Raw genomic sequence first — 6,483 nt, 5'->3', positions numbered from 1 at the left:
TCACCCCACACCCAAATCCCCCAATGACCCCTGTGCATCCACATCCCCCCACAGAGCCCCCTCACCCCACACCCAGAATCCCCTAATAAGCTGCTCACAAGCGGACCCAGGGTCGCTGGACACCCAAACGGAGCAGTTGTACAGAATCAATAGGGATGGAATCAAGAGGTGTCTTTACACACATCCTGGTGGGGCCATACCAAATTCACGCCCATTGCGGTCAGTTTCACAGATGTAGGTGCGCTGCTGTACCGGTCTGGAGAAGATGCTTTAAGCGAATGGGAGAGAGAAACTCTCCCACCGACAGCGCTGCCTACAGGGTGGGGGGCCCTCGGGTCGGTATCACTATGGAGCACGGGGTGGATTTTTCACACGCCCAAGCGATGTCGTTATACCGCAGCAGTGTGGAGTGTAGATTTTGCCAAAGACCCCTATTGACTTCCATGGGAATTAGAGCCGGCACCTTGAGAAATTCCTCTGCAAACCTATGGCAGGATAACGTTTTCGATTAGATTCTAGAGGATGATGCAAAGCACCTACAGAGACGCGACTGTGACCTTTACATGTGTGAACTTGAATAAAATATCGCTCCGTTTTAATTTAGGCCCATCAAATTATTTTACTCGAAAACCAAGAAAAGCCAACCCAAGGGAAAGCCGCTTGCTTCCACATGAAGCTGAAGACAGTGTTTCTGTAGCAAGACAATGCTTATGTAACGCTCACACCAGGGAGACGGTGATTCGTAATCACACGAGAGTCCTCGGTTCTCTTTATTCAAGAATTTGGTTTTATGTTCATGTTGATTTCTAAGTGGTAGCTGGTAAACATGGCAAATAATTGTTAAAATAAAAAGTAATTAAATGAGGAATGTAACCTGTCTTAGTGATTTCAAGTCCATTGTAATTTAACTACCACTAACGTTCGGTGAATCCGGAAATCAGACCTCTACATATTATTAAGCCCCTTGCCCCCCCCAGATAGACATCAAACTACGCCTATGGAGGGGGCCTTGGTTTCCCAGCTGCCCTGGGGCACACAGAGGGACTGTGCGTGCTCAGGGCCATGGCTCCTTGGCTGCCAGGGCTGTCTGGCCCCTGAGGGCTCCAAGCTGTCCCTCCGGAAACCAGCCTCCCTGACCTGGGAGATTTCCTGAGACTCTGGCCCACGTGGCTCCTGGCCCAGGGCCTGTGTTGCTAGTGGTTGGGGCTGTGTCACGGAGTCCCTGGGCGATGCTCTGGAACTGCTCCCCACTAAGCCAGTCAGGACTTTGGGGAGCCTCCTCTCCCTTGGAGCAGACTTGTTCAGGGCAAGAAGCTCACACGGCTTCACCTCCTGGGTCTCTCCTTGGAGCATTCAGCATCCTCTGCCCCTCCGTGTGCTTCCCACAGCGAGCCCACCCAGGCAGGCGGGGTCCTGGGGAGCCACAGGGTCCTGCACCCCACTTTGCAGTCAGACGTGACTCTTAGCCAGCCAGGCAAAAACAGAGGTTTTATTCAATGACAGGAACAGGGTCTAAAACAGAGCTTGTAGATACAGCGAACCGGACCCCTCGGCCGGGTCCATTCTGGGGGGCAGTGAGCCAGACCCTAGGTCTGCACTTCACTCCTCGTCCCCAGCAGCTCCAGACTAACAACCCCTCTCCAGCCCCTCCTCTCTGCTCAGCTCCTTTCCCGGCCAGGAGGTCACCTGATCCTTTGTCTCCAACACCTTCAGTTGGCACCTTTGCAGAGGAGGGGCCCAGGCCATCAGTTGCTAGGAGACAGAGTGCCAGCATTTAGGGGCACTGGCCCTTTGCTCTGCAGCAATCACACACCTTATCCACCACCTAGATACTTAAGAACTGCCTAGGGACACTGAGGCACCAACACAGTGTTCAGAGCAAAACATTAAGAACAGTCCCAGTTCGTCACATCTCTCCCCCTTCGAGACCGAACTGAGCCAGGTCACTCCAGCCAGTGACCTGGGGAAGTTCGAACCCACCAACGTTCCATGGATGCCCCAGCATCTCTCCCATTCCTTGGTGTGAGTTACACCAGGACAGTCCCAGTTTTGTGCCCTCCCTTAGGCTCGAGTGTGCTTGATGGCACTTGCAGGCCGCATGTGGGAAGGTTTATGCGGCCTGACCCCTTTGCCACCCCAATACTCCTGGGTTCAAACTGGGACAGGGTCTTCTCCAGCACTCTGGGCTGCGATTCGGGCTCTCTTGGTTAAGAGCCCCCATCTTGGCCTTGGCCAGCTCTGGGCTTGGGCAGCCGCTCCCCACCTTGTGGCCCAGACACAACACCTCTGCCATCCCCATCTTACACTTTCCAGCTTTTACCGTCAGTCCACCTCCTTGAGGCAGCCCAGCCCCCTCTTCACCTGGGACACCTGTTCCTCCCAGGTCTGGCTAAAGATGCACATTATCAGTGTCTGCCAGGGCCAAGTTCTCCATCCCCCTCTGCTGTCTAGAATCTCCCCAGGCCTAGGCATGGGGTCGGCATCGGACACTGTGATGGCTTTAAGCTTCTGATAGCCCCCAATAAAACCAGACCATCCTGTCTCCCTTGGGGATCAGCCCCACGGATGAGGCCCATGGGCTGTAAAACGGCTGGATCCCATCTAAAGCCAGCATGTCCTTGACCTCTCTCTCCAGGATCTGGGTTGCTTTCCCAGTGACTCTGAATGGGGAACACCTGATGGGGAGATTGGCTCCCACTCAGGGAAGAGATCCCCCAGGGGGTCTTCCCCTTCTCCTCCCAATCCTCCCCTTTCAGGTCCAGGGGTCCCCTCACTCTCCTCCCATCCAGCAGCTTGAGAGGGAAGAACCCTGTGGATTCCTGGGGCACCACCAGCTGCCTCCTGATTCCCCCAGTTCTACTTCCCCTTGGGGAGCCCATTCCCGGTACAGGAATCCCTTCTCCCGCACAGGACTCTGTCCCTGCAGCCTTCCCCAAGGGGGTTTGCAGCGCTGTGGCCAGCAGTTCCCTCAGCTTCTCAAGGAGGGATCTCTCTGCAGCTCGGTCTGGGATTCAGCTGCTGGGGCAGGGAGTGGGACCTGCTCCCTCTCACTGGCTGGGCCTGGGGTCACAGCCCCTCTGAGCCTTGTCCCTGGTAGCTCCCTCCCTGCTGTAATCATTTCCAGCAGCACGTCTGGACCAGGCAAACCTGGTTGGCAGCTGACCTGCCCTGCTGGGTGTCCCCCCACTCAGCTGGGGTCTCAGCTCCCCCCCGTGCTCAGTGCTGCCCTGGCTGTCCAGTGGGGGCAGGCAGCGAGCTCTCTGCTCTGGTCTCAGCATCAGAGCCAGCGTGAGCCCCCTCTCCGGTGTGCAGGGGGGCGGGGAGCATCTCTCCCTCCCCTCAGTCCCAGGGGGCTGGTTACAGGTAGGCAGGTATCCTGAGCCAGCAGCCCCTCCCCACTGCCAGCCAGGTCATTTGCATTTTCACTGACCATTTCCATCCCAGCCAATTGGTTCCCTGGATTTAATTCAAACCCTCGGCAGTTACAGGAGCAGGGCCTGGATCCTGTCCCAAGGGGAGACAGTCACCCCCAACAGGGCCTCCCAGCCGATATCCTGGAGAACCCCAATGACCAGCCAGTCCGACCCCTCCTGCGTCTGCACAGGGATCCGGCCATAGGCAGGGCGAGGGGCTTCACCCCAGGGACCTTCACCCAGGTCCCACAGTCCCTCAGCATCTGCGGCTGCACCACCACAGTTCTCTCTGTCCCAGGGTCTCGCCCTGCAGGCGTGTTTCCCCACTGACCCCTGGGCAGCCCCCTATGTCTCTCCACTCCACCATCACCAGTCCATGCTGCTGCTGCTTCTCCTGCAGCTTTTCCACAGCCTCTTGCTCTCTCTCATGGTCCTCTCGCTCTCTCGGGCTCTGCTCCCAATCCCATCCGTCTCGATCCCCTGATGGGGAACCCAATCGTGAAGACCTTGTCTGGTTGGGGACCAGACTCTCAGGGGATGCCTGGCTGCTGCTCCAGCTGCTCCCAGATCCTCTTGTAGCCCCATCTGGGTCAGGAATCTGCTCCTCAGAGCGGTCCTCCTCCTCCTCCAACTGCACGATTAACTGTGCCTTGGTGAACTTCCCCATGCGTAACTCTCTCTTTGTGCACAGGATCACAATGTCCTTCTTAAGGAGCTGGTGATAGGCCATCACTTCACCGTTCCCCAAGTGGCTCTGGACTCACAGGCCTGTGTGCTCTTGGCTCCCCCATGGTTTCCAGGAAGAACCCCTGGTGTGCCAGCCCTTCTCGTGATCACCACCTCTTTGCCAGGGTCGAGCTGCAGACTCCTCTGCCCCTGGGACTGCTCCTGCAATCCCCAGGGGAACCCTGCTACTGCAAAATCCTTCTCTCTCCCAGGGTCGAGCGGCAAGCTCCTCCGCCCCTGAGACTGCTCACTGCAGTCCTCAGGGGGACCCTGTTACTCCAACAGTCCTTCTCGCTGGTCACACACTTCCAGAGGTTAACTGCCCCCTGAAACCGTCCCTCTCTCAGCCTTCAGCACGCCTGGTCCTCATTATCCCTCCTTTGTTTTACTGCTCCCCAGTCACTTACTGCAAGAAGCGCCATTCACGGGGTGCAGTACATCCCACTGCTGCCACCAGTTGTCACGGAGTCCCCGGGCGATGCTCTGGAACTGCTCCCCACTAAGCCAGTCAGGACTTTGGGGAGCCTCCTCCCTTGGAGCAGACTTGTTCAGGGCAAGAAGCTCACACGTCTTCACCTCCTGGGTCTCTCCTTGGAGCATTCAGCATCCTCTGCCCCTCCGTGTGCTTCCCACAGCGAGCCCACCCAGGCGGGGTCCTGGGGAAGCCACAGGGTTCTGCACCCCCACTTTGCAGTCAGACGTGACTCTCAGCCAGCCAAAACAGAGGTTTATTCGATGACAGGAACAGGGTCTAAAACAGAGCTTGTAGATACAGCGAACCAGACCCCTCGGCCGGGTCCATTCTGGGGGGCAGTGAGCCAGACCCCCAGGTCTGCACTTCACTCCTCGTCCCCAGCAAGCTCCAGACTAACACCCCTCCAGCCCCTCCTCTCTGCTCAGCTCCTTTCCCGGGCCAGGAGGTCACCTGATCCTTTGTCTCCAACACTTTCAGTTGGCACCTTTGCAGAGGAGGGGCCCAGGCCATCAGTTGCTAGGAGACAGAGTGCCAGGCATTTAGGTGCACTGGCCCTTTGCTCTGCAGCAATCACACACCCTTATCCCACCACCTAGATACTTAAGAACTGCCTAGGGGACACTGAGGCACCAACACAGTATTCAGAGCAAACATTAAGAACAGTCCCAGTTCGTCACAGGCTGTGCCTCATATGTGCCTCCGAGGCTGGAGCCCCCATGGAAAAAAATAGTTGTTCTGCACCCACCAGCCACAGCTCTTTGGACGGCTCAGGGCGGTGCTTGAGGGAGGGTGGAGAGCAGGGAGCAGTGGGCAGGTGGGGCTTCAAGGGAGGGGGCAGAGTGGGGGCAGGAAGAGGCAGAGCGGGGGTGGGGCCTTGGGACAGAACAGGGGTGCAGCACACCCTGGGGGAGAAGAAAACTCAGCGCCTAGGCCATGCCCCGTCCTGAGGACTGGCCCTGTGACCTGCCAGCCCCTGGCACAGCCTCTAAGCAGCTGCCAGAGGGGGCAGGAACCTTCAGCCACTTCTGGGCCCCATTGGCACAGATGCCTGGGCACGTCCCATCCCCACTGCCAGACCTGCTTATTTCCTAGAGGCCCCACCTTCCCAGGGCCATCACAGCCCCACCCTCACCCACAGCAAGGCACAGAGAGCCTGGGAGACACATCATTTTATTGTCCATGGTGCAGACGGCAGGAGCCCGGCTGGGGCCGGTGCGGGACTGGGGCCTGGCACAAGCAGTCACGGATCCCCCGGCACAACCAAACCGGTGGCCTCCTCCCAGCCCCTTCCCCCCTCCCCACTCCAGCAGGGCAGGGGCGGCATGTGGCTCCTTCACTGAGCAGCCTCGTGGGCTCGGCGTGGGGCAGAGGGCCTGTGGGGGGAGTTTGGGGTCCATGGCTGGGCTGTGTGAAATCAGGCCCCTTTGGGCCAGAGGCTGAGCAAGTGACGGGCCTGCCAGGGAGCCCCAGGCCATCCCTGTCCAGAGGGGCTGTCCCCAGCAGCATAGGGGCAGGGCCGCAGGACCTGAGCCAAGTCCCAGGGAGCGGAGGGCGCTGGGCAAGCAGTGCTGCGGGCCAGGAGGGGCAAGTCCTGCGGCGGGGGAGGAGTACCCCTGAAATCTGTGTTTGGGGTGGCTGCCCTGGGGCCCTCTTCCTCAACCCACGCCTCCTTGCTAGTCTGGGCGAGCCTCGGTGGGCAGGGGCGGGGAGAGGCTATTTCAGCTGCAGGGGGCCGGGTGTGAACGGTGCCATCCCTCTGAGTGCCCACGCAGGGCCCTGGGGGCTGGGTGTGAATGGTGCCATCCCTCTGAGTGCCCACGTAGGGCCCTGGGGGCTGGGTGTGAATGGTGCCATCCCTCTGAGTGCCCA

The sequence above is a fragment of the Chelonoidis abingdonii genome, chromosome 2 (genome assembly GCF_003597395.2).
Source record: "Chelonoidis abingdonii isolate Lonesome George chromosome 2, CheloAbing_2.0, whole genome shotgun sequence".
Classification (NCBI taxonomy): domain Eukaryota; kingdom Metazoa; phylum Chordata; order Testudines; family Testudinidae; genus Chelonoidis; species Chelonoidis abingdonii.
Note: the sequence above shows the minus strand (reverse complement) of the source record.